The sequence below is a fragment of the Lissotriton vulgaris genome, chromosome 12 (genome assembly GCF_964263255.1).
Source record: "Lissotriton vulgaris chromosome 12, aLisVul1.2, whole genome shotgun sequence".
Classification (NCBI taxonomy): Eukaryota; Metazoa; Chordata; class Amphibia; order Caudata; family Salamandridae; genus Lissotriton; species Lissotriton vulgaris.
In genome coordinates this window covers 641959775-641986389 of record NC_141700.1, presented here as the reverse complement: position 1 = coordinate 641986389, position 26615 = coordinate 641959775, and the positions used below count along the sequence as shown (strand labels likewise).

Here is a 26615-nt window from a genome sequence, read left to right as displayed (position 1 = left end):
ACAGAGTTACTACAAATCTATGATGATGAAGCATTGTCTTACGTAGATGATATTTATCTCACAGACGACGACTTGGATACTCACTTGAAAAGAGTGAACACCATTATACTTGGGTTCGCAGCAGAGGGTTACAAATTCAACTTTAAAAAGTTTTGAATTGCCCATCTGACAGTACTATTTTTAGGGTACGAATTATCAAGTGAAGGGAAAAGTCTAGCGGACAACTTCTTAGAGAAGTGCGCTGTACTCCAAGCTCCAAAAACGCTGAAGAATTTACAATCCATACTAGGTTTTCTGAATTTCGGAAGAACTTACATTCTAAATTACGCAGAGAGGGTTAAACCTCTCTATGAACTAATTAAACCTGATTTTAAACAAATCAATTGGACTCAAAAACACACAGAAATTTTGAGATCACTGCAAACAGACATGTTAGCAAAAACAAAATTAGATACACGTGACAACACACGCGATCTTGTAATCCGAGTCATCCCAGGAAGATGCGGATTCACGTACCTAACCTCTAATGAGGGAGAAAAGGTACCAATTTCAATTAAATCTCACTTGTACACACAAGCAGAAAAAACATTCAGTCACACAGAAAGAACTGTGAAAGCAGTGCAAATCGCATTAGCAAATGAAAGAGAACTAGCACACGGCAAACGGATTAATATCCTTACAGCAGAATCCGCCTTCGAGGCGCTATTCAGCCCAGTAAACCTGCCTACAGTGTCACTGGATCCGAAATGGATACAGTGTATAGATTCTCTAGGAGCGGAAGACGTGAAATACTATTTCGCCCCACAATTTGAAGAACTGAATGATTTAGAGTATGAAGAAGAATATCCTCTGCCAATCGAAATTCTGCCTCTCCCACAATACGCCTGTATAATCTATACAGATAGCTTTGTACAGCATTTCAACGTAGAGAGAAAATCCTACGATGCAGCATGTGCGATCATTAAAGGTCGTTGGCTGTGCGGTAAATTCAGACCGAAAGTAACAAAAACTGAATCTGTAAGAAACTGTTCGGTTCAAAGAACTGAAATCAGATCTTTAAAGATGGCGCTCGAAAATGCAGAACGTGAATTCCCGACACTTATAGTGTGCGATTCTCATTTTTGCGTCAACTCTTACAACAATAAACTGCAGAGTTGGATCAAAAACGACTACAAAGATGACACAGGTGCCACAATAAAGCATAAATTGCTCTGGAACGAGGTAGCTCTTTTACACAAAGAACTACAAAAGACTCACGTGATTCACGCACAGAGTCTTCAACGTGATGGCGTTCACGTTGCAGGGAATTCATTGGCTAATACAGCCAAAGTGGAAGCAACTAAACCGGCTTCCGTAGCCACAAAAAAGCGTACAGATAAATACATAGACGGGGAAACCATGCTGGCAGTAAAAACGACCGTAAAAGGCGACTGTGCAGCACTACCCGTAAACTATTCACTCAATTATGCATAAATAATCGATGCAAACTCCGTTCCTTTTGCTCGAATCCCTGGAGTGGGGGACAGAGTAATTCCAAACAGGAGCAGGAGGGGCTTCCTCTAACTGGAAGCACACATGGGGTTGGGTCTGAGACACCAAACAATCAAAGCCTCTCTGAAAGAATTACAATCAGAGTACTGGTGGCCAGGAATGAGTATAGATATTCAATGTTTTGCTCAAAATTGTGAAGACTGCAACAGAGATCGCAGAAATGAACAGGCCAGTGTAGTTTCAGGATCCCTTCTAGACAGCATAAGGCGGTCTATCTGCGCAATCAAAGAAGAGAAGCGCGTCCCAGTGTACACCATTAAGACGAAAAGCACTTAAAAAATGAGGCCTCCAGCGCTCGGCTGACGCTAGAACGGTTATAAAAGATTTGCGAGTCAATATCGGCACATACGCAATTACCACGTTCCATTCTGACCAGGGTCCTGCTTTCAGCTCTCGAGCTTATAGGGAGGCCATGGCCAGCATGGGAATTGGGTTGCGGTATTCTTGTCCGTCGCACCCCGAAGGGAATAGTGTGGTAGAAAGAAAAAAACGTGACATAAAGCAATCTATAACAGCGAAGGTATTAGGTTCAGGCGCTGGGTGGGTCAAACATTTAATAAGTGTCCAAACTAGTCTTAATAACATGCCAAGAAATTCTCTAAAAGGTTTCAGCCCATACGAACTATTGTTCGGAATTAGAATGCGAGTTCAGGACCTCGATAGTCAGATGTCAGTGGTACAAGAAGAAACAACGCACTTTGATGTAAAAGATCGTTTGGCTGTTTTACAGGAACTGAATGAAACAAGAAAATCATTAAGCAACATAAAGTTAAAGCAACAGCCAAGTACCACTGACGAGGCACCACCCGCAACAGCCCCAGCAAGGCCTTTCTGGATTCCAAAGATTGGGAATCTAGTCAGAGAAAAGATAGCGGTTAAGAAGGAATTTGGGCCTTCTTACAGAAAAGCAGTACCTGTCTTAGCAGTCACCGGAACAAGATCAGTTGTGCTACCGCCCCTTGCTGGTAAAAAGGAGAACAGAGTCGTGTCTATCGATCTGGTAAAACCACAAGCATGTGGCCTATAATCAACAGTAGGCCCAGTGGACTCCCAAGAGTCTGTGTACAGCCTATAAGGTCATCTATGGTAAGGCTCCGGCCTATATCAAGGAGCGCCTACAACTGTACTGCCCGACGAGATCACTTCGGTCCTCGGACTTGCAGTTGTTGACTTGCTCTCGGTACAGGCTAGTGACGAAGGGAGGCAGAGCCTTCTCGGTATTGGTTCCCCAGCTGTGGAACAACTTGCCTGGAGGGCTACGTGAGGAAGGAAACCTCTTAAAATTTCGAAAGAGTCTGAAAACGCTACTGTTCAGGAGAAGCCTGAGCATGGCTTAATCCAATGCGATCTTTTGTTCTGACCTTGTTGTGTTATTGTCCTATTCCATCTTTCCGGGCGCTTAGAGGCCTGCAGGTGATTAGGCGCGGTATAAAATTAAAATAACAATAACAATAACAACAACAGAATACCCAAACTTGCAACAATCCAAGAGGTTCAAACGGAGAGACTAATCACATTCGATCAGCCTGCAGTGCACAATGAAGGACTATGCAATAATGCCATGGAACTCGTGCCTCTTGAAACACAGATTGAAACAGTTCGTCAAGAAACACCAGTCTACAATGATGTGGCATCAGAAAGTGCTACCGAGAGACAGATTGAAAGAACAATCCCATCAATTGACAGAACTGCCTCTGGTTATTTCATCAACTTCGACAACTTCTCTGAAGATTTAAATGACCCCGAAGTGATGCCAGAAACAAAAAAGTCTTTTAAAGAAAAAGCAACGGAACTCTTTCATCAACTGAAGGAAATCTACCTAATCTCCCCTTGGCTAGAGTTCTGGTTCGGTCTAGGTGTATTTTTCCTCCTGCTTTGGCTCATCATGGTACTTTGTTTGGGTAAATTCATTGAAGGAAAATATATTACAATGGACACAGCAAGTCAGAACATCAACCTAGTCCTGAAACCACACAGATCATCCCACGTGAAGAAAAGAGAACTGTCAACAGTAAATGTCACAGCAATTCCAATACCTGGTGGGGTAGTATGGGAGAAAACAGACTATGAGATCTATGGTCCGGTCGAAATCCTGAAGTATCCTCATCAACTAAAGGTTTCCTTAAGTGACTTTGTGACACCAAGTACATTCTCTGATGATTGGGACTTTAACAGTATTAATGACATGATGTCTGATTTAGTAATGTCAGCTAGATTCACAGATCATGATTATTTACAAGGTTCATCTAGTTATGAGCAGTTATTCTGTTACACCCACTATGGGGATCATTACTTGCATAAATCTGCACAGCCTAGAAATGTTTTTATGTATAATCAATGGGAACATTGTTCTACACCACCTAAAAGCAGTTCTAAAGCATTTTTTGAGAAATTCAAATACTTCTCAGGGTTTAACACCAGTGATGCAGAAACGTTTTATTATAAACGGTTAGATAAAACAGGAATGAAAACAATGCTGACAAATTCTAAATTGATATATTCAGAAGCATTTTATGACAAAATGATGACATTTGGTTTTGATTATTGGAAAAATAATATTGAAACGAAAACAATTTGGGGTACAAAAGATGGGCAGGTGCAAGGCATTGAAGCACCGTTTAGAACCTGCATGATACCTGAACAAATGTTATTTTTAAATGACACAATACACCAAACATCTTGTCTTGGCCTAGCTAAGATTAAAGACCTTAAAACACCGTCTATACCAAAGCCGATACCTGAAAATGCAACCGCTGATATTGAGTTAGACGTGTCACAAATTTTACATTTCAACAGAACACATCCAGATTGGAAAAAGTGGTTAATCTGGCCTACAGACACAAATAATTGTCAAGATAGATTCCTGAATAAAACACAGGGGTTAAAAATGACCAGATTAGACCCTAGATACTCCCAGAGAAAACATCCAGGGATTATAACAACATACAGTGTAGGGAAACTCTGCCTAGAATGGCTAACTTCGTCCACACTGGCTGAAATTAAGCAACACTTGTCTTTACTAAAAGATGGTGCTGATTTGCGCTATTTCATTCTTGGACCACGCAAACAGCGTCAAAAGCGTTTCATAGCGACCAGTATCTATGCTGCTTACAACGAGGCTTGGAAAGTAAAGCAAATTGAAACTGCTGAAAAAATACGAGAAATTGATCGTATTAATTTGGAGAAATCACTTTCTGTGGTAGACAATAGGTTAACGACTCTGTCTTCCAGAATATATTCGTTGGACAATATTGTATCCTCTGCCTTTGATGTGATAGACAGAGATTTGCTGATGTTACAACATGGCCAATCTCAATTACGCTCTATTATAGAATTAGGCTGGACGCTGCAAAATCTTCGTTCAGGCTATGTGCCTTGGCGTTTAATCAACACAACGTCATTATTTTCCAGTTTTAACCTTACTGATAAGCAGATCAGTTTGGCACAGAAAGGAGTAGACTATACAATCCTGAGCATCGAAAAACTCGAGAGATTACCATTGACAATGTCAGAGAGTCCTGTCATTGAATGGATAATACACGGAATTATAACAATTCCGATAACAACTTTCCGATTTAAAAAGTGCCTTGAGTACATACCTGCTGGCCAGTATGAACAATTGGGTAAAGGATATGTAAAATCCGAATGGAAATTACCATACACTCATTCTTGCTATAGTGACAGTGACAAAAATGTATTTCTTAGTGGTGAAAATTGTAAACATTCACTAAGCGGTATACTTTTGTGTCAGGGTATTAATTTACACGGAGCATGTGATGGAAATTCAAACAACCTTTCATGCCACCAGCTAGTCACACCTGCAACTCAGATAGAGCCCTTCTTTATGCAACTCGCAAACGGGAGTTACATTCTTAGAACGGATCACAGATGTTGTGGCCTGACGCCAGGGAAAAGTTATCTAGTACAAGTTAAGTCCATGGTCAAATGTTGTATGCAAGCATTGTTCCCGAGCGGGCCTCCAGACATAGTGACTCCCCTCTGGCCTCGTCTGAATCTCTATTCTATACGAATTGATACATTAAGCAAAATGAAATCTGTACTTTTACAGACAACCGTGCCTATAACGTCATCTAAAGAGACGTATGATCTTCTAGTCGCAAGGACGGCTACTGAGGTTCATGACCTTTTATCAACAAATTGCCCCGTGCATTTCGTAGAAATGTTCAGCCAACTCCTTAACATGTCTAGTGTAACAAGCATCCCAGGCATATTTAAGACAGTCTTTACGGGACTGCTAACACCCTTCGAGGCAATTTTGGGAATCTTTCCTAATTTTGTGCACTCCATTTTTGGCGGCATACCATTATTTTTGGGACTCGTCGCAGGGATTCTATTTTTGACCCTCCTGCTACGTTATGGCAAGCCTCGGCTCAGACATAGCTCCCATGGGAATGGAAGAGACAATCCTAGCAATGCGCTACCGGGACAGGATAACTAACGTCCTCGGATTGGCCAGGCTGAGAGATCTAAACATGACCTGGTTCCTTTCATTCAGACCGATATGGCAAAATTGCATTTTACCTGTGCTACGGTGTATGCTTTGCGGCGATGAATGCGTGTTGGACATCTGTCTTTCACTTCCATCAGCAGTACCAATGGACGTCGATACTTTGCTCAGTCCAATAACGGCTCACGCATTGTGTTGTCCCCAGCGGCTACCAATCCTGATGACGGCATTCGTGGAGACTCCTGTACTACAGCCAAGTGGTAACAGTGGAGCGAGTGACAAAAGCAACATCATCCAGGTACAACGTTCTGTGAGCATTGCTGGTCCTGCCTTCGATGACAGCAATCATTCTCACAAATGCCAAGTTACAGCGCTATCTAATTTGGTTGAACTATCACCTGAATTTGTAGACCAATTCTTTGAGAGCCTGTCTGATACGATGTTCTCACCCATAGAGAAACAATAACTTTGAGAAGCTTTCCGACACACAGCGTTCCCATGAACTCTGAATTCGGCCTTCAGTTTTGATCAACAAAAACTGCCAAGAGCTTTGGAAATCTATTTTTCCCCGTTCAAGCAATAACTTTTTGATTTGGACAATTTTTTTAAATATTGACCTTTTTGGCACGAACAATTCTTTGCTTAACGTAAAAACTATTCTTAGAGAACAGAAGCTTCACACTTCTATTTCTAAGCACATCTAGAGACATAACAATATTACACCAGCCTCTAGCACACATGTTATTACAATGCATTTTTATGTGATGATTTATCTCGCTTTTCTTCTGTCAGAGATACTTCATGTGTAATTCTTTTTGCATAATCGTTCATTGATTTCATATGCAATAATTTTTTGAATGATTTCTATGCTTTAAAAAAACGTACAGTACCTAAATTCATGTATTACAAGTACGCCTATTTCGAATGCATTTATGTATTTTGGGGTGGGCAATGTTACACATGCGTCTAATTGCTTTAGTTTTAGTAATTTTGATGGACATTAACCCGTGGAGTGGGTGTTGCGTGTTTATCTAGGTTCCTGATCGATACTGTGACCTTATGCCCCTATTCGGCTATAAATCCATTTATTCCCTATATTGGCATAACCGTTCAAGTGCGATTTTCTGAAAAGTCATCTCTGGCCTCACACGAACAGAGCCACATTCCAGCATAGTTCCCTCTGCCACTTCCTTTGCGACCAATTAGTGCAATGACAGAGCAGTAGTCACTATCTGATATTCCTAGATAACACTCCGAGTTCTTCAACAAGATAAAAACTCAGCAAACCTGGAAATCCCCGCTTGCTATGTTTTGATTAGTAATGGAACTCTAATGAGCAACTGATAACTATCACTTCCTAGTGACATCTTTAATTGACGTCTTATGTCCAGCAAACTTGCGTCAAACCCGGCACCTGTCAGGTATAAATATTACCAACGTTGCCTTAAGCAATGCCTGTTGTACGAGCTACTGAAGCCAGCTGCCTGCACGACCCCGTGTTGGTAAATCTAGCACTCTGTCGCTGCAGCCTGCTATCCTGTGGTGGTGAAGCTGCTGATACCATTATCGCCGCTAAAGCGCGAACTATGGTGCAGTACGCTTAAGGAGCTGAACAGCCGTCCTCTGCGAAGACATCCAGCAGATTCCAGCTGCCCGCGGACGCTGTCCCCCCTCCTTCCTCGACGCGCTGAAGAGAAGCCGCTGCCTTTCTCGTGCAGAGAAATCCAGTCCCGGCGCTTCCGGTTTACCCTCGCGGGTGACTGGGATATCGAGAGACCCCTGAAGGAGATACCAATCCTCCATCATTCTATTCAGAGGTATGATGTTGACTAAACCCTTAGACGAGAATTCTTGAAACAAACCTTGGCAAAACCAACTTAACTTAAAGCTACTTACTTACTCCCCTTTCACGTGTTAGGCATAGGTCAGGCACACTGGGGTAGGCTTAGTTAGAAGCACCAGTTGAGTATGTTAGCCTAATGTATATATGACTGTATATATGTTTTATTACTTTTAAACCATTGTATGGCTAAGAAACCATATCAATGCTTTTACAGTTCTATTTCGCAATACTTATCTTACTGTACGTACTTTTTATAATAACAATTATTGCAATTGTGGCAATACATTTCTCTTGTACGAGAAGAAAGACTGTTCAATAAATGTTAACCCTTTATTGACAAACGCCCGTCTCTCTATTCTCTACATCTCGTGAAAGTAAACTGAACTAGACTGACTGAGTGAAATACATGTCTATTGTTTCACACGACCCTAGAGATTGACTCTTGATCTGAGGAGCAAAGTTGTCATGTTGCACGGTTGTTGGAAAGCTGAATCCCTTCTTGTCTGTGCCAAGGAAGCTGATCACTTCCTATGCAGAGAAGAAAGTTTCCAGTGACCTCTGAGCTAGTTGGTAACACAACCCAATTAAGTTTAGCATAGTCAGTGGAGGCCTGGAATATCTGCAGTTCCACGTCGATACTACTGTTTATGTTATTCCAAAGCGCAGGGCCTAGTGGGAAACTAGGTACTACACTACACTTCAAAGGCATGACATTCAGAATCAAGACTGAGGCAGAGATCAACAGTCCTCCTTGGCAAGGCATAACTGAATATGCAGAAGGATCTACAGCCTGGGGTTCTCACGCGGTTTTGGTGGCCAAAATCCAGTCAGGAGTTTAAATATACGTATGTGTACACAGTGACAGCCCTATCAATATACAGAAAGAGAAAAGCACTGCAAACTATTTGAACTATGGTAATTACGTTGTATTTGGACAAATAAACAAAGAACACAAGTCCTCATTTATGGAGGCACGCAAGGCTCTCGGTCACATGGGCTTTGTGCTGAAAAGGACAAGTCACTTTTGCAAACAATCCATGAATTTCTAGAACACACTTTCTCAAGAGATGGAATACGGCCTCAACCTGATCAGGTGAAAGCTCTAAACCCAGCACCTGGTCCCGACAAGGTCACTGCTTTCAGGTTATATCTTGGGCTGATCAGCTACTGCTCAAGATACATTCAGAATTTTGCCCTAGAAAGAGAGACAACACGCTTTTCGTTTGTTGGTTATGGAAAGTGTTACACTTTTCTCAACTATTATCGACCCTTAGGGCAATATTCTGCTACTCAAACTCCAGCATTTGGAGAGGTAGGCTCTAAGACTACAGCATTATTTCAAGATCACACATAAGCCTGGAAAGGAAGAGACTCCTGTTGACTTATTTTCTTGCTTCCCACTGGTCATCTGTGGCTGCACGTCTTCCATCGCAGAGGTATAAATCAGATACCATCAGTCTCCTCACCTTGCTATGGACAAGGCAGACAGACATCATTAACCCATCACAGGAAGACGCCCACACTTCAACTGAGTTGGAGCTGGTTCACATTTAAATAGGGAGAGACCAACAGAACACACAGACTACATTACAACTGCAGCCTCAAACCTGCCTGTCTGTCAAATTTGTCAATTATAGATGCCACGTCTGTTGTGAGGGAGTCATATCTGAAGATCAATGGAAAGAATCAATGAAAAAGGACACTGTTTTGCCACAGGTTATTGAATATGCTGTTAACGTTTGGCCACCTATTCGAAATTTAGATCGGTCATCATAGAGCTATATACAGGTAGCGGATGAACGGAGTATTGAAGGGGAAATGCTAGTAGGGCATGATGTATTAGTATCACCTTTTAATTTTAGAGAGAAATTAGTGAATTTGGTTTATTGGGGACATCCTGGAACCATGGCCACTAAGACTCTTAAGAAAACATTACTGGTGGCCAGGAATGGATTCAGAGGTGCATGAGAGTATTGACAACTGTGTGAGGTCAGATAAACATTGGAAAACCTCAAAGGAAGAAATTCATCTAGTTAGTATTGCAGATGGTCCTTAGTTAAAATGGATTATGGATTTTGCAGGACATTCTCAAGCCCTTAGAGAAGATACCCATTATTTGTTAGCACAGACAGATTACTACTATAAGTGGATACACTGCGTTGAGTACGAGCATCACCTCTGAAGCCGTCGTTGACTTTCTACTGAGAATTTTTGCTGTTGAAGGTGTTCCACACATTATAGTGCCAGATAATGCCACTCAGTTAACGTCATTGAAAATTGTGGATTTTTTTGGACAGGAATGGTATAAACCAAGAAAATACAACTTCGTATAGTGCTTCCTCTAACAGCTTGGTGGAAATAGTAAACAGGTACTTAAAGGAACGTATGCGGAAGGCATTGGCGTCTAATTTAATGTATCACATGTTACTGGGTTTTCACTTTTCTGTTTTTGATGAGAGGGAGAGATGGGTGTACGTTGTCGACACCAAACTTTGAAAATTGTAGAAAGTCTAATAAAATAACAGAAATTAAAGATTATGAATTAAAGGTAAAGGATAGAAAAATAAAAAAAAATGCAAGGACAAAATTGACTATGACAGTGTAGAGAGAACAAACAGCAAACAATTTTCTGCAGGTGATTGGGTCTTCGTTAGAAAACCTACGAAAGTGTAAAAAGGGGATTAGGTATATTCCCTGCCAAAACAGATTATAAAAGTGTCTGTCAGTGCAGCTTTGTTGAAAAAAATAAAAGGTTGGTGAAATAAAAGTGCTCTTGCGCTGCTTAAACTGAGACAGGAAACGCTGTTTGACAACAAGAGTACAGAAGATGGTGGGGTTAATGTACATCATTTTGGAAATGTTCCTGTTGAACAAAGATTTCATGATGTGGAAAGTTTATCGGGTCAACAATAAAACAGTACAACTGTAAATAAAGAGTTTGACGAAACTGAAAGTAGTACACATGATTCGTATGATCAAAAACAAAGTGTTGAAGATTCACAAAAATAGTATTGTAACATCACTGTTAGAGAAAGAAGGAAAATAGTAATTCCTGCAAAACTTTGTGACTATATTGTATATTGAGGAAAAGCTACGTTTTGATGAATGTTGTATTTACTTATTACCATTAGTGATTTGAGAGAGTTTAGAACGTTATTTTTTGTGTAAAGAAAAGTAGGTGTTGCATGGGTAAGTACATGCAGCAAGTACATTGGATATGTGTATGATATGTCGTAAGGGTTTGGAACGTCAGACCTGCATTAAACGGGTAATTTTAGGGTGATTATAAGATAAGATTGTGTGATGGCTTGATTCCCCTCAAAGGGGGAATTGATGGAGCGTGGATGTTATCTGACGTCTACGCTTATCAATTCTCACCAGTAAAGATAATTTCGACAAATAATACGTGATGAAGATGTGTTAACTGGCTAAGTCAAAAAATTGTGAGAATGCACGTTGCATCGTAAAAGCATGCAGTGTGTTCTAAAATGATGAAACGAAAATGTAAACAAAGAGAAACAAGGAGAACTACACAAACATATATATGTGCTGGAGAAAATAAAAATATATAGTTTAGATCGAGAGTTTTGTTACAATATACTCTTAAATGTGCATAGATCATGAAATTATATAGTTAATGAACAACTTGCAATGCAAAATTGCTTAATTTAGGGGAAAATCGACAGTGCAATCCTTAAGTTCTCTAACGTTAATACAATAACATGTATTTGAGAGTGTACCATTAACAAAGATAACGTACAAATAATGCCTATAGAAATTTTTATTTAGTAGTACCTAATATTGATGTGTAGTTCCTGAAGAGAAAAGCTATAATTTAAATAACCCCTTCCATGCGGGGGAGGGACGGGGCGGTGGTGGTGGTGGGGGGGTGGGGAGAGCGTGGCGCCGCGGTGCTCATGACGGGACCAGCTCGTCATGAATCACGGTGGAGCTGTGCTCATGACGAGCTGGTCTCGTCACATTCCCGCCCACTGATTAATTCACCCGCACAGGCAGGGAATCAATTGTGCGTGGGCGGGGCGGAGCCGTTATGACGAGCCCAGCTCGTCATGGGTACAGCTCCGTTGTGACCCATGACGAACTGGGCTCGTCATGAGCACCAAAGAGGATAATGGAGAAAGTCAAAATGTATTAGTAAATGAGTGATTAGTGAAAATATTGAACAGTAGTGGTTCAGCTAATTTTTCATGTAGGCCTCAAATGCTTTCTGTTTCCCTACCTCAATGTAAAATCATGTGAGACAGTCACCTAAGCCCTATGAGAACTTTCTGTGAAGTTTCTTTTCTGTATGGATCGCTAAGAAGCATATTTGATAGAAATATAACAAAATTGTTGCAAACCCAGGGAAAGGCGCCTGTGAACAGACAGACTGTAAGCAAAGTAAGGTACCACCCATTTCCGTGAAAGTGACCAAATGGTAATACAATTGAACTTAATGAATCCTAATGGCATATAGAAAAATGATTACTTTATTCTTCCGGATGTGTGCGATTCACTGATCACCCCACTGTGAATGACCAATGAGAACCCCAATGACTGATGGAATTGATACTTTTAACAGTGTACACTAGGAACATTTTGAGATATAATTGCCCCATCGGAGGAGTCAAAGCTGGCTGTCATTTTCATTTCTAGCCTGTCGTGCTGTTGGACATACATTTGATCTCTATTGAACTTTCTATGCTTATCACCTACCTTGGGTGATATAGACTTTAATGAACTGAACTATAACTAACTGCGACCTCGAATTCTGTACTGTGCAGGCTGGTAAAGTGGTGTAGGAAAATAACCTTTTGGCTTAAAGGTTATCTGACTCCTACTGGGACACGCTGCGTTACAGCCTAGACTTGACCAGAGCTAGCTGGGACAAACTTGAAATGATGAACTCTACTTTGGTTTGTATGATTAATGATTGAACCTCTAGATTTATCCTGTTTTCTCCCTTTTTAGGTCTCACCTAGCTATTGCTTAAGCAATCGCTATGCGAGAGATATAGAGGGGCACCAGAAAATCCTGCCAAGAGGGCTTTGAAATGCGGATTATGGCCAGTGCATGTGCGCCGGGCATGCGCTTGCCATTTGCTCCCCCCCCCCCCCATCCGATTTGAAAGGAAGCCGCTCGCACACCACCATCTGTCTGAGCCTCTGCATCAGACTTCAAAGGAATGCGCTCCCGCTTCCCCGCCACAGCAATGCAGAGAGCTTGTTTTTCCTGAATGCACCACAGCTCAGTAATTGCCAGGTTGAGCTTTAACATTCCCAGAGAACAGATACGCAGCATAGGCACTGCTTAGTCTTCATTTTCAAGGGTCTTTATTTATAATTTCTGAATGCCATAGGTATAGTGCTTTGAGTGAGGTGAATTCATATGTCAGAAAAGGATTTTCTATTCGCCATCTGGCGTTGTATCTCCTGGATTCCTTGCCAGATCTTTTTTGAGGCATCAGGCATATTTAACTTATTACCATCATCCGCAATACATTCTTTCCACAAGAATTTTCAAATTTGATGTCAGAGGACTTGCTTCTTTTTCCCATCTCTTTCCTCTCTGGCCCTTGACTTGCCATTATTTTCGTGCTTTCTCCTGCGCACCCCTACGGTGTACTTTGGGCTTTTCTGGCCAGCAATGTGATCCAGGGACTTCTTTTCCTGATTGTTATGCCATTGGATGCGCAATTTGCAATAAACACCGAATTACAAAACGAGAATTGGTATAATGCAATAGAGAAACCTAAGAAATAAGAAATCGACCTTGGTAATAAAAGTACGTAGTAAATACGGATTTTTACTTTTGAAAATTGCAATTCAGAGTTTATTGCAATTACCAATTCTCAAACAATTGTTTGCTCATTTCTCCCCAAATGCCTTGTTTTTAAACTTGTTTTGGTGAGATTCTGCGCCAGGGAAGGCTCAGTGACTCAGCCTCCTGCTGTCATTTCTTCATGTTTTCTGTTCTGGCTGAGGCCCGACATTTCTTCCACTGACTTGACGGGGTCTGCTTGCCTGCTTGTAGACTAGTGGGTGCGTTTTCGAGCACAGCACTACCCATCCTATAGTTTAGAAATTGTCACTTCCTGTGCGCACCTAGTAAATATAGTGGAACTTGTTGGTTGTTGAGTGTAATTATTTTTGGGTTGGCTTAGCTAGTGCTGCTTTTACAGTGCGGGTTACAGCTGCTTTTATAGAGCTTAATTTGTAACGGGATAGGTGCCGGGGCTCTGATTATGTGGCAGCTTTTATTGAAATATGTTTCTGTTAGCCTGCCTAAGAAACAGCACAGAAATCATATTATTCAGGAGGACATGTTGTTTAGAGGGAAAAAGCTGAGACTTTTAGCACTCGTGTTTATTTTACTTTGAAAGGAGCTACAGACACTTTCACCATTTCTGGCCTAAAAGAGTTTCTTAGACGGCCTTTGGAATCCGTGCATGTCCTTTCCAGGCCATACCAGCCTTTTTTACCCGCATATAAGCCTTATCATATGGCCCAGCCAGCTGCAGTTCCTTGCGTTTTTTTGTCTGTGTGTTAATGTGCATAAAAACGTTAGACAATAAACACTGCGTGTATATTATTTTTAAAAGCAACTTATCACCCAATGCACGTGCACACAGCCAGCTGACGTTCCTTGCTGTTTGTGGCTTAGCTGCAGCTGCTTCGCGCAGTGCTGGTTACTTACAGCCGCTTTTCCAGTGCTTAATTTGTGACAAAAGAGGTGCCCGGGCTATTATTAGGCGGCAGCTTTTAAAAAATATTTTTTTGTGTCAGCCTGCCCAAGAAAGCTCACAGAAATCGTACAATTGGGGATTGCATGTGGTTTAAAGACAAACCGTTCGAAAATCTGCACTTGCATTTATATTATTTTTAAAGGAAACTTAACACAAAATGCAAATGTGCCCAGACAGCGTGTAATTTTTTTTTTTAACAAAATCCAGAGATAATTTTGAAACGCGTGTCTGTAGGCAACTTTGTAACACTACACGTTTGGTTTTTACACTGCGCTCAACGCAACATACACTCCAAATACCACTCAGTGCCACATAATAACACCCCACATAATTACACTCTACTGAAAGCAACACACACTCCACACAATACCACTCAGTGCACTCAATGCAACATACACTCCAAACAATACCACTCAGTGCCACATAATTACACGCCACACAATTACACTCTACTGAAAGCAACACACACTCCACACAATACCACATAATTACAGTGCACTCAATGCAACATACACTCCAAACAATACCACTCTGTGCCACATAATCATATGCTACATAATTACACTGCGCTCAACGCAACATACACTCCAAATACCACTCAGTGCCACATAATTACACGCCACATAATTACACGCCACATAATTAAACTCTTCTCAATCCAACATAAATAGACTGTCTAGCTATCTATCTCCCTCACTCTATATGTCTATCTATCGCACTCACTCTATCTGTTGCCCTAACTCTATCTATCGCACCACCACAACATCACTATGCGCTACCACAGCATCACTGAACGCCACAGCATCACTCGTCGCCACCACATCACTCAGCGCAACCACAGCATCAATCTGTGCAACCATTCAACAACTGGTTCAAATATGCTCTCTCAATGTTTAAAGCTTGATTACAAATGTCACAAAAAGATGTTAATATTTCACTTCTGTTCTTGGATTTTCGTCACAATAAAATACACTGAACATAATCTTCACAAAAGTTAAAGCTATTGCCATTATAAATTACAATAACTTTTATTTAAGTATTAATTATTTTAAAAAATTAAAAGCCATTGTTATTTGTAATATCAATACATCTAAGTCACGTAAATACAACACATATTGCATTACAAATGCTATATGTGTCACATTTGCGAAAGTTGAAACTATTAGCATTGTAAATGACAAAGGTATTAAAGTAGCTATTTTCAAAACCAACACAGAAATCAAAAAATTGTCATTTACAATACCAATAGCTCAAACTTTCCTAATGCGAGACCTATTGCAGTGCAAATGCTTGTTAATATCTTCCAGCTGTCAAATAATAATCTGTACTGTGTTATGTGAGGCTATCTGAAATAGAAGTATTGCCATAAATCAGATTTTAAATGCATTTCCTTGACCTGTCTATGCAATACGAGGCATTAGACAAATGTTTTCCATTAATTTTCTCTATCGATTCTGTCTCATTCTTTTAGTCATATTTCTTATTTCAACCCATTTATACAGGTTGCTGAGAAAGGTAAACTAGATTAGAGATAATTATTTTATTCAAAGTCCTCATAGAATAAGTATTCTGTCCCTGGCAGCTCAACAAAAAGATCCATCCAAGGTTTATAATGAATCGATTATTGCTCAAGTTTTTGGGGATTGAGGATCATGTGATGAAATGGGCCCTGTGACTCAAATGTTGTTGTAACCGTAAAGTCAAATTTAACATGCTTTGTGCAGCATACCGATCTTGCTGTTGATGAGAATACTTAGCTTTCCTTGCCACCGTCTTGTGGGCTTAATGAATACTGGAGAATCAAGTTTCGCTTGTTGGAGACTTCATGTGTCCACACCGCAAATCCCGATACTACAAGCTAGAACAGGAAGTATAAAGACGAGCAGGAAAGAGCAGAGCAAAATACAGCTGCGTGCATGTCAACTCATCTTCATTTGACAGATGTCACTCGTTTCTGTAACGTACACCATAACTTTCTATAATATACAAGGCAATATGTCGTCATACATTTTCCTTAGGCTACCTTAGTTGCTGGCCAACCTTCACCGTCATCCCTAAAATATTCTTTCTCCAATCACTGTAATCGAAGCACCCTGTACATCGACTGGCCTCCCTCGCTCTATCGATAGACAACGAGAGAGGGAACTGGTTGACGTGTGCAGATGCATGCCACCAACCTTTATCCCTGAGAGTGAAATGGCCGTAAGGAGCTGCACTTCACTCCGATATCCTCCATTCTTTCAGGAGCTGATGTTCATACCAAAGAGCATGTTGCTTGAAGATGGCTACCTGCGCTCAGCAGATGTCCTTGAACCTTTCAGCAGAGCGGACTGCAAAACACGTTTATTTTACGGATACAGTTCCTTACCGAACGACACATTTATGGAGTTAACATTCTAGTTTCAATTACAGCACTCCATTGGCAGTGGGCACGACACAAATGTCATAATTGTAAAAACTACCAACAAATGACATTAATTTACCCATCTCAATATATTTATTGGGATAAAAGTAAAGTGACGCCGAATAGACAAAAGCAACAAAAAAGGCAAATAGACATGAATGTGCCCTTCGGCCTAGAGCACAATAAAACAGTTGCGCGTGTGCCTCATAGTTACAATGGCCACAGACCCCAAGCATTCATGCACGAGCTGTGCTGGGTACGCATGAGGTATCCGCGGCTGCCAAGCAGCCTCGTGTCATGAGCACCTCCTCAACCAGGCAGTATCTCTGGCTACAGACTACTGTAGTCTGGGACTTGTAGTTTGAGTGTTTTCGAAGCACGCGGCACCATGAATTCCACCATACCACGCAGAAGATAAAAAGTGAGATGTGGTCAATAGGGTGTTGCGGGACTGAGGGTCCACTTAGCAGCGGAAAAGCCGGTGTAGAGCTCAGTTCAAGGGAGGGACAGGCAGAGAGGGGCTGTCAGTCTCTGAAGTCACACTTACCGCCCCAGCAGCGCCGGACTGGAATCAGGCTGGTTGAGGCAGAAGGAGAGGACACAGGTCGATGCAGAGCCCTTTGCTCTCCACGCGCATATGTTCCACAGACCGCTGCAGCTTGAATATGGGCGGTTCCGGAAGCACAGTGCTCGAGGCGGTCGGAACCAATGGGGAAGATGCACTGATAAGGCTGGGTGGCGCTCGGCTGGGGCAGGCGCTGAGTGCGTCCTCGTTCTCCCGGGGCACCTGGTTGTTTATAGCCTCAGTCCCATAACCAGCGTAGTCGCCCCCTTATTTAGTCACTGACAAATCACGAGTGAAAGGAGGCCGCAGACACGGACGTGCAGTAGGCATATTTACACCTTTGTACCAGGCAGTGCAGTATCCTACTCCGCCCCCCAAAATAAACAAAACCACCACCCTTCTAAGGCAACGCTGTCCCCGCACGGAAATATTTATTTATTTATGTATTTATTTATTTATGAGTTTTAATACAGCTCGAACTTTACCCGAGAACCAGTTACATTACTTAAGGACTTCAGAGTTCATGAATAACATAAAATATATACAAAACAAATACACTCTAAACCAGTGGTCTTCAAACTTTTTGATGTCGAGACCCCCTTGTCAAACCTTTTTAGATGTAAGGACCCCCTCTGACAACATTTTCTAGAAACTGGTTCTCCTCATCATCAGCATCTATCGACAACCATAAATGCTCCTGTTAGACCTGGCATTCTTTGGCACGTTTCCCGTGCAAGTTGCTGCCTAGCACCAACGTAGCAAGATTGATTTTGTACGGGAAGAGGCACCTTCCTTCACCAAAACAATCCTGAGGGGGCGTTTTCCTATTTCTATGTGAGCTGCAGAATGCAGAACACATGGAAAGATGAAAAACAAGCATTTGCAATGCAATAGGTCTCGCATTATGAAATTCTATTTCAGGACAGGAGGCTCCGATTATGCTTATTCTCATTTCTTTAATTGAAATGCTCAGCAGCCAATAACAAGTAAAAAAACACAATACCCATGAACACTTGGGAATAACCATAGAGTCTGTCATATAAAAGGCCATGTAGAACGTCGCACTTCCTCTTTCTTTGCTGCTCCGCAGCCAGTTAAGTGCATTTCTCTTACCTACTTGTGTAATTGATGTTTTCTGTGACTTTCTAATTAGCGCTTTGCTCGCGCTTGGTGCCGCGCTTTGTACCGCGTTACTGTGCTCCATTTGCTTCCTTTGCATACTTGCGGCGTTGCGCGGCTGGGAGCGTGTGTCACCTCCCTTTGGGTCCGGGCACCTTGTGCCCGTGTCCTGTATTCGTGGAGTGGGAGTTGGGGTTGTTGTGGACTCGCGCTGTTGCGCGAGCTCCCCTCCTTCATTCTGAGGCAGCTGGTGTCCGCGCATGCGCGGTAGCAGTTTCCGGCGCTCCGTGTCTCTCACAGTAACCAGAGCTTATGACAAGACGTCCCTTGTGACTGCATACGCCCACAGCCTCAGAATTAACCCCTGTTTGACGCCGGTTGCTGGAAAAGGCTTCAGGCTGAATAATTTGGCATAGGCTCTGCCTAGAGTGCTTTTTTCTTCGACAGCAAGCCCTCCCTCCACCTTTTAATTATTTTTTGAGGCAGTTTTCTGCTTTTCATTGGCTTGCTGTGGGGTTTTTGTCACTCCCCCTGACTTTTGCGTTTGGCAAATATTGATTCTGTCATCTTGTGGGCATATTTGCACTGTTGGTGTACAATGAGTGAATACTATTATGATGATGACTGTGACTATGACGAAGAGGCCTCTGAGTCTCTTGAGCAGGATTTGGTGGAAGCCCTTGATAAACGTGTGCAGCACTCCATGAATAAGGTGCTGGTTCGCGCCATAACTCCTCTGAAGAGGCATTTGGCTCAGTATGCTCAACAACAGGGTTGGGTTCTTACTTCGCGTAAGTCCACTTCCCCAAATAATCCTCATGCTTCTGATTTTCAAAAGTTGGCCAAATCTCTATCTACGGCCAGTCCAAGTCTGCGCAACCTGCGGCGGACAGTGATGATCAGCTTTCCTCGTCCTCCTCTGACCATGTACCGCCACCCCCGAAGAAGAAGAAATGCAAGGAGCATTTTGTGGATGCCCCCTCTCATCCCCCTGTCCTGACCTTTGAACCCTCAGACATTATTCACCCCAATTCCCCCGCTTGGCTCCCCTCACCGGCGGTGGCTGAATATGTACAACAACATATCCGTCAGCCTTTTGAGAAGGAGGTCCGCGCACGCCTCCGTTCAGAATGCCCAAGATCAGATCTGGCGGACAACCTGGCAGATACACCAGAGGTGTATCCCACCATGGTGACTTACCTTCGTAAGTTTGCTAAGGATCCTAAAAAGGGTCTGGACCGTTCCTGGCGTTTTTGTCAAGACGAGGTACTTGATCTGCTGGGCCCACTCACGAAGATTTTGGACCTCGACTTCGTTGCCAAGGAGTCCTCTGCGATGGTGGATCCAGATGAACTTATTGAGTGGGCTCAGAGGGCGATTTGCCAGCTTGGCAACGCCAACTGCGCTCTCTCTAGCGAGAGACGGCGTTCCATACTCCTTAAGCTCAATCCTAAATTAGCGGAACTTTCCACTTCGGAATCTGGTCCGGCTGCTCATGGCTTGCTTTTTGGCCAACCGTTTTTGAAACAACTAACGCAATTTGTCAGCACCTTCAGTGGTTTGGACAAAGCTCAGGCCTCGCTTCGGCGGGCTTTCCGTCTGGTTTTCGGCAAGGCCGGACAAAATAGGGGACGCTCGGTCGGCCGTGGTTCCCAACAACCCAACCAGAGAGGGTTTCAATCCCATAGAGGAGGGAATCAGGATTCCAACTACTCCCAGAAGTCCAATTTCTACCCCTCCAGGAAAGGCCAAGGACAGCACAAGAAAGGACGTTCCGGTGGAACCTCCGGTGGATATCATGGTTCCGCAACTTCAGGTGAGCCTAATTCCTGCTTGCAGTGTGGTTCTGGGGGGCAGAATACGTTTTTTTCCTACACAATTGGCGGTTGATCTCCAACGATACTTGGGTGCTGGAGACGGTCCAAGGGTACAAGATGGAGTTTTACCAGCCCCAGCATCAATCCCACCCTCCCTCTCCTCTTTGTTTCTCCCAAAGGGATCAGGAGTTCATTTCCGAAGAGCTAAAGTCACTTCTCTTGAAGGGGCGATTATTCCAACCATGCGTCACCCAAAAGGGTTCGTCAGCACCGTTTTTCTCGTGGAGAAAAAGGGAGGGGGCTCCAGGTTAGTGCTCAATCTAAAGGAGTTCAACGGAGGAGTGGTTTACAGACACTTCAAGATGGAGGGGATCCATCTGTTGCGGGATCTTTTACGGGAGAAGGATTGGATGGTTCGTCTCGATCTCAAGGACGCTTACTTGTCCATTCCCATCTACCATCCGCATCGCCGCTTCCTCCAGTTCCACTGACAGGGGACTTGGTACCAGTATCAGGTTCTCCCGTTCGGCCTCTCGTCGGCACCTTGGTGCTTCACGAAGCTGTTGAGGCCGTTCGTGTAGTCTCTTCGCAGTCGGGGTGTTCGTTTAATCATTTACCTGGACGACATCCTCCTTCTGGCGGATTGTCCGCTCACACTGATGTCTCATCTGGAATGGTCCATAGACCTCTTACAGTCCCTGGGTTTTCTGGTGAACGTTCAGAAGTCTGTGTTGCATCCGACTCAGGTGATAGACTTTTTGGGTTTCCGGGTCAACTCTCTTACATGTCAACTTCTGTTACCCAATCAGAAGAATCGGTATATAAAGAGAGAATTGACTTCAGTTATTGCAAGACCGACTGTGTCATTGAGATCGTTAGCACGAGTTGTCGGTCTTTTGGCTTCTTCCCTTCAGGCGATCTTCCCGGCCCCTCTGCATTACAGGGCTTTGCAGCGCCTCAAAATTCGCCATCTCCAAAACGGCCTCCGGTATTCGGATCAAATTCCTCTCTCGGAGGAGGCGAGGTCGGAGGTGCAATGGTGGCTGGATCATATGGAGGCTTGGAATGGTCGAGCCCTATTCGGCTCCTCGCCTGTGGTAGTGATCGAATCGGATGCCAGCCGTTGGGGCTGGGGGGCCCAGTGCGGTCCACTCTCGACGGGGGGTCGGTAGTCTCCCCAGGAACTCTCCCTCCATATCAACTGTCTGGAGGTCTTGGCGGGCTCCTTTGCGATTCGTTGCCTGTCTCCCCTTCGGTCCAACTGCTGTATACTCCTCCGCATGGACAACATATCAGCAGTCCGTTATATCAACAAACTGGGGGGAACTCGGTCGAAGTTACTGGTGGAGATTGCCAAGGATTTTTGGCACTTTTGTCTGCAACAGAAGATCACTGTTATTGCAGAATATCTCCCCGGCCACAACAATCTCATTGGGGATTGGAACTCGAGATATCTGAGGGAATTCAGCGATTGGAGACTCCATCCCCGGGTGTTCCGTCGCATTCTCCGGTCTTGGGGGCAATGTCAAATAGATCTGTTTGCTTCGCGCCTCAACACCCAACTCCCGCTGTTCTTCAGCTGAAGGCCGGATCCAGAAGCCCTAGCCACGGATGCCTTTCTCCAACCATGGCCGGCGTCTCTGTGTTATGCCTTTCCCCCGTTCATGATGATTCCCAGGGTTCTGGCTTACACGAAGCGCTACCAAGCAGAGCTGATCTTGATTGCTCCCTTGTGGAGAGCTCAACCGTGGTTCCCGGTTCTCCTGGAGATGGTTTGTGCGATGCAGTTGCTTCTTCCTCAGAAGTGGAATCTCCTGCTAGATCCTCTTCGGAATTCGCATCCCCTGATTCTGTCAGGCGCTCACTTCTGCTACTGGTGTGGTGGATTTCGGGGACCGCTGGTCGGTCCCGGGCCTTTCTGCAGACGCTTCCAGATTCATTAGTGATGCCTGGTCTCCTGGTACCCACAAACGCTACAGGGGCTCTTGGCGGCGTTGGTGTGACTGGTGTGTTCAACGGAAAGTTGATCCAACATCAGCAAATGTTTCTGTAATGGTTAACTTTTTGGCCTTGCTTGCCTCATCTGGCTTGGCGTATCGCACGGTGAACAATTTCCGTTCCGCTATTTCTGCGGGCCACCTCCATGTGGATGGTAAACCGGTGGGTGAACATCCTTTGGTTGCTAAGTTGCTCAAAGGTATCCGCCTTGCGAATCCTCCGCATCCTAAGTATGTCTCTTTATGGGACGTGTCGGTTGTGTTGCGTTTTCTGGATGCCTGGCCGGTTAATTCTCTGTTAACCCGTAAACAGCTGTCAGCCAAACTGACTATGTTGTTGTGTCTGGTTTCCTGCAAGCGGGTGTCTGATGTCCGTGCTTTAGATCTGGCCGGGCGCAGCTTTACTCCTGAGGGAGTCTCATTTTGCCTTTCTCGGCGTACCAAGACCAATACTGAGTACATTTCTTATCCGTCTTTCCCCACTCGTCCCAACCTTTGTGTCGTCCGATGTCTCAAGGATTACGAAGTAAGTACTTCTTCTTTTCGTTCTGATATGCGGGGCCAGTTGTTGATTGCTTTGCAGAAACCTTTTCGCCCCGTTACCCCTGCTACTTTGGCTCGGTGGGTACGTTGGCTCATGGCAGAAGCTGGAATTGATGTGTCTGTGTTTGGAGCACATCCTGCTCGAGGGGCTATGGCTTCTAAAGCTTTCTCGATGGGTGTCACTTTGTGTGATATTATGAAGGCCGCGGATTGGTCCTCTGGTTCTGTTTTTAAAACCTTTTACTTTAAGCCTATTGATAATGTTGCTTCTGTTGTGGTGGATCAGCTTTAAACAAGCATAATCGGAGCCTCCTGTCCTGAAATAGAATTCAAAATTTGCAAACATACGTGACAAGAATTTTCAATTCTATTAAGGACAAGGAGGCGAGGATTATCCCACCCATTATTGTATGCATTATTGTTACTGTACACATATTCAAAAGTTTCTTACTGTTGAAATGATGCTTTTGCCTTGTTTTTTCTACCCTCCCTTCTTTTATGAACATGTTCCACGGAATGTGTATTACGGCTCTGTGCCTCTTTTCAGGCTCTGACCCCAAGTGATGGCTCTTCTTTACGATCTGGATTCTCCTGCCTGCTCTTCTGAGGATTGTAGTTCCTGTCTTCCTCTGGCATTGATTTTTGGACTTTCCTTGACAGTCCTGGTTTGGAGATGGTGTTGTTTTCCGTGATTGACTTTCCATGTTTTTCTGGTTACTTGCACAAACATTTTCTCACCAAAGAAAGAGGAAGTGCGACGTTCTACATGGCCTTTTATATGACAGACTCTATGGTTATTCCCAAGTGTTCATGGGTAGTGTGTTTTTTTACTTGTTATTGGCTGCTGAGCATTTCAATTAAAGAAATGAGAATAAGCATAATCCTCGCCTCCTTGTCCTTAATAGAATAGAAAATTCTTGTCACGTATGTTTGCAAATTTTGAAGTTTGAGCTATTGGTCTTGTAAATGACAATTTTTTTATTTATGTGTTGTTTTTGAAAATAGCTAAATTAATAGCTTTGTCATTTACAATGCCAATAGTTATAACTTTCACAAATGTGACACCTATAGCATTCGTAATGCAACATGTTTTGTATTTACATGACTTAGATGTATTGATATTACAAATAACAATGGCTTTTAATTTTTTAAAATAATTAATACTTAAATAAAAGTGATTGTAATTTATAATGGCAATAGCTTAAACTTCTGTAAATAACTTTTGTGAAGCTTATGTTCAGTGTATTTTATTGTGACGAAAATCCAAGAACAGAAGTGAAATATTAACATCTTTTTGTGACATTTGTAATAAAGTTTGAAACATTGAGAGAACATATTTGAACCAGTGATGCTGTGGTTGCGCTGAGCGATGCAGTGGTTGCGCTGAGCGATGCTGAGGTTGCGCTGAACGATGCTGTAGTTACGCTGAGCGATGCTGTGGTTGCGCTAAGCGATGCTGTGGTTGCGCTGAGCGATGCTGTGGTTGCGCTGAGCGATGCTGTGGTTGCGCTGAGCGATGCTGTGGTTGTGCTGAGCGATGCTGTGGTTGTGCTGAGCGATGCTGTGGTGGTGCTGAGTGGTGCTGTGGTGGTGTTGAGTGATAATGTGGTGGTGCTGAGTGTGGTGGTGCTGAGTGGTGCTGAGTGGTGCTGAATGATGCTGTGGTGGTGCTGTGGTGGTGCTGAGTGATAATGTGGTGGTGCTGAGTGATAATGTGGTGGTGCTGAGTGATAATGTGGTGGTGCTGAGTGGTGCTGTGGTGGTGCTGAGTGGTGCTGTGGTGGTGCAGAGGGGTGCTGTGGTGGTGCAGAGTGGTGCTGTGGTGGTGTAGAGTGGTGCTGTGGTGGTGCAGAGTGGTGCTGTGGTGGTGCAGAGTGGTGTTGTGGTGGTGCAGAGTGGTGCTGTGGTGATGTTGAGTGATGTTGTGGTGGTGCTGAGTGGTGCTGTGGTGGTTCTGTGGTGCTGCTGAGTGATAATGTGGTGGTGCTGAGTGATAATGTGGTGGTGCTGGGGTTGCGCTGAGTGATGCTGTGGTTATGATGAGGGATGCTGTGGTTGCGCTAAGTGGTGCTATGGTGGTGCTGAGTGGTGCTGTGGTGGTGCAGAGTGGTGCTGTGGTGGTGCTGAGTGATACTGTGGTGGTGCTGAGTGATAATAATGTGGTGGTGCTGAGTGATAATGTGGTGGTGCTGAGTGATAATGTGGTGGTGCTGTGGTGGTGCTGAGTGATGATGTGGTTGCGCTGAGTGGTGCTGAATGATGCTGTGGTGGTGCTGAGTGGTGCTGCTGAGTGATGTGGTGGTGCTGTGGTGGTGCTGGGTGGGGGTGCTGTGGTGGTGCTGAGTGGTGCTGTGGTGGTGCTGAGTGATAATGTGGTGGTGCTGAGTGATAATGTGGTGGTGCTGAGTGGTGCTGTGGTGCTGCTGAGTGTTGCTGCTGAGTGATGTTGTGGTGGTGCTGAGTGGTGCTGCTGAGTGATGTGGTGGTGCTGTGGTGGTGCTGGGTGGGGGTGCTGTGGTGGTGCTGAGTGGTGCTGTGGTGGTGCTGAGTGATAATGTGGTGGTGCTGAGTGATAATGTGGTGGTGCTGAGTGGTGCTGTGGTGCTGCTGAGTGTTGCTGCTGAGTGATGTTGTGGTGGTGCTGAGTGGTGCTGTGGTGCTGCTGAGTGTTGCTGCTGAGTGATGTTGTGGTGGTGCTGAGTGGTGCTGTGGTGGTGCTGTGGTGGTGCTGAGTGGTGCTGAGTGATAATGTGGTGGTGCTGAGTGATAATGTCGTGGTGATGAGTGATAATGTGGTGGTGCTGAATGATGATGTGGTGGCGCTGAGTGATGCTGGGGTGGCGCTGAGTGATGCTGGGGTGGCGCTGAGTGATGCTGGGGTGATGCAGAGGGCAGAAAGGCACAAAAACGAGTCTAACAGAGGGCAGAAGGGCAGAAAAACAAGGGACAAACGAGTCTAACAGAGGGCAGAAGGGCACAAAACCCAAGTCTAACAGGGGGCAGAAAGGCACAAAAAACGAGTCTAACAGAGGGCATAAGGGCAGAAAAACATGGGAAACTAGGGAGCTTAGTTGTACCTTTAGAAAGGAAGCGAGGTCCTATGAGAGACCTAACTAGTACAAGAGGACTTGTATTTCCTGAAGACAGAAGCCTATTACCGGAGAGGACGATAGCTATGAGAATGAAGTTGATACCTTGATCTAAGGTTAGTAAAGAGTCACAATTGTTATCAAATCGAAAGCACAATGTCTGAAGAGGAAGAAGGCGGAACACATAAATATGCTAATTATCGTGCCAAAACGATTAATAATACATCAGAACAACAAGGTGTAATAAGAGATCAATATGAAAATAATAAATGATTCTACGATAATGGGCGTGCTGGAGGCGGCATTCCGCTTGTGAGCGATGTCAAGGGGGTAGATATGAGCAAGGTGGCAGTTGCAAGGTAAAGGTAGCAAAACTGACCATAGCAAATGATGATTCGATAAGATAGGCATCCCCGAGTGGGATGCGTGGAAAATCTATGCGTTCTGAATGAGCGGCGTGCAGTAGCTCAGTCG

General features: G+C 43.8%; 1 protein-coding gene across 1 annotated transcript in view; it reads right to left on the bottom strand.

Moving 5' to 3' along the window:
* The window catches only part of APRT (adenine phosphoribosyltransferase), a 60161-nt gene extending 42231 nt beyond the window's left edge, over nucleotides 1-17930 (bottom strand). Inside the window, exon 1 of the mRNA XM_086945807.1 lies at nucleotides 17559-17930. The gene's annotated coding sequence lies outside the window, so the exon portion shown is untranslated. The remainder of the gene's footprint in view (nucleotides 1-17558) is intronic.
* Nucleotides 17931-26615: the final 8685 nt, after the last annotated feature.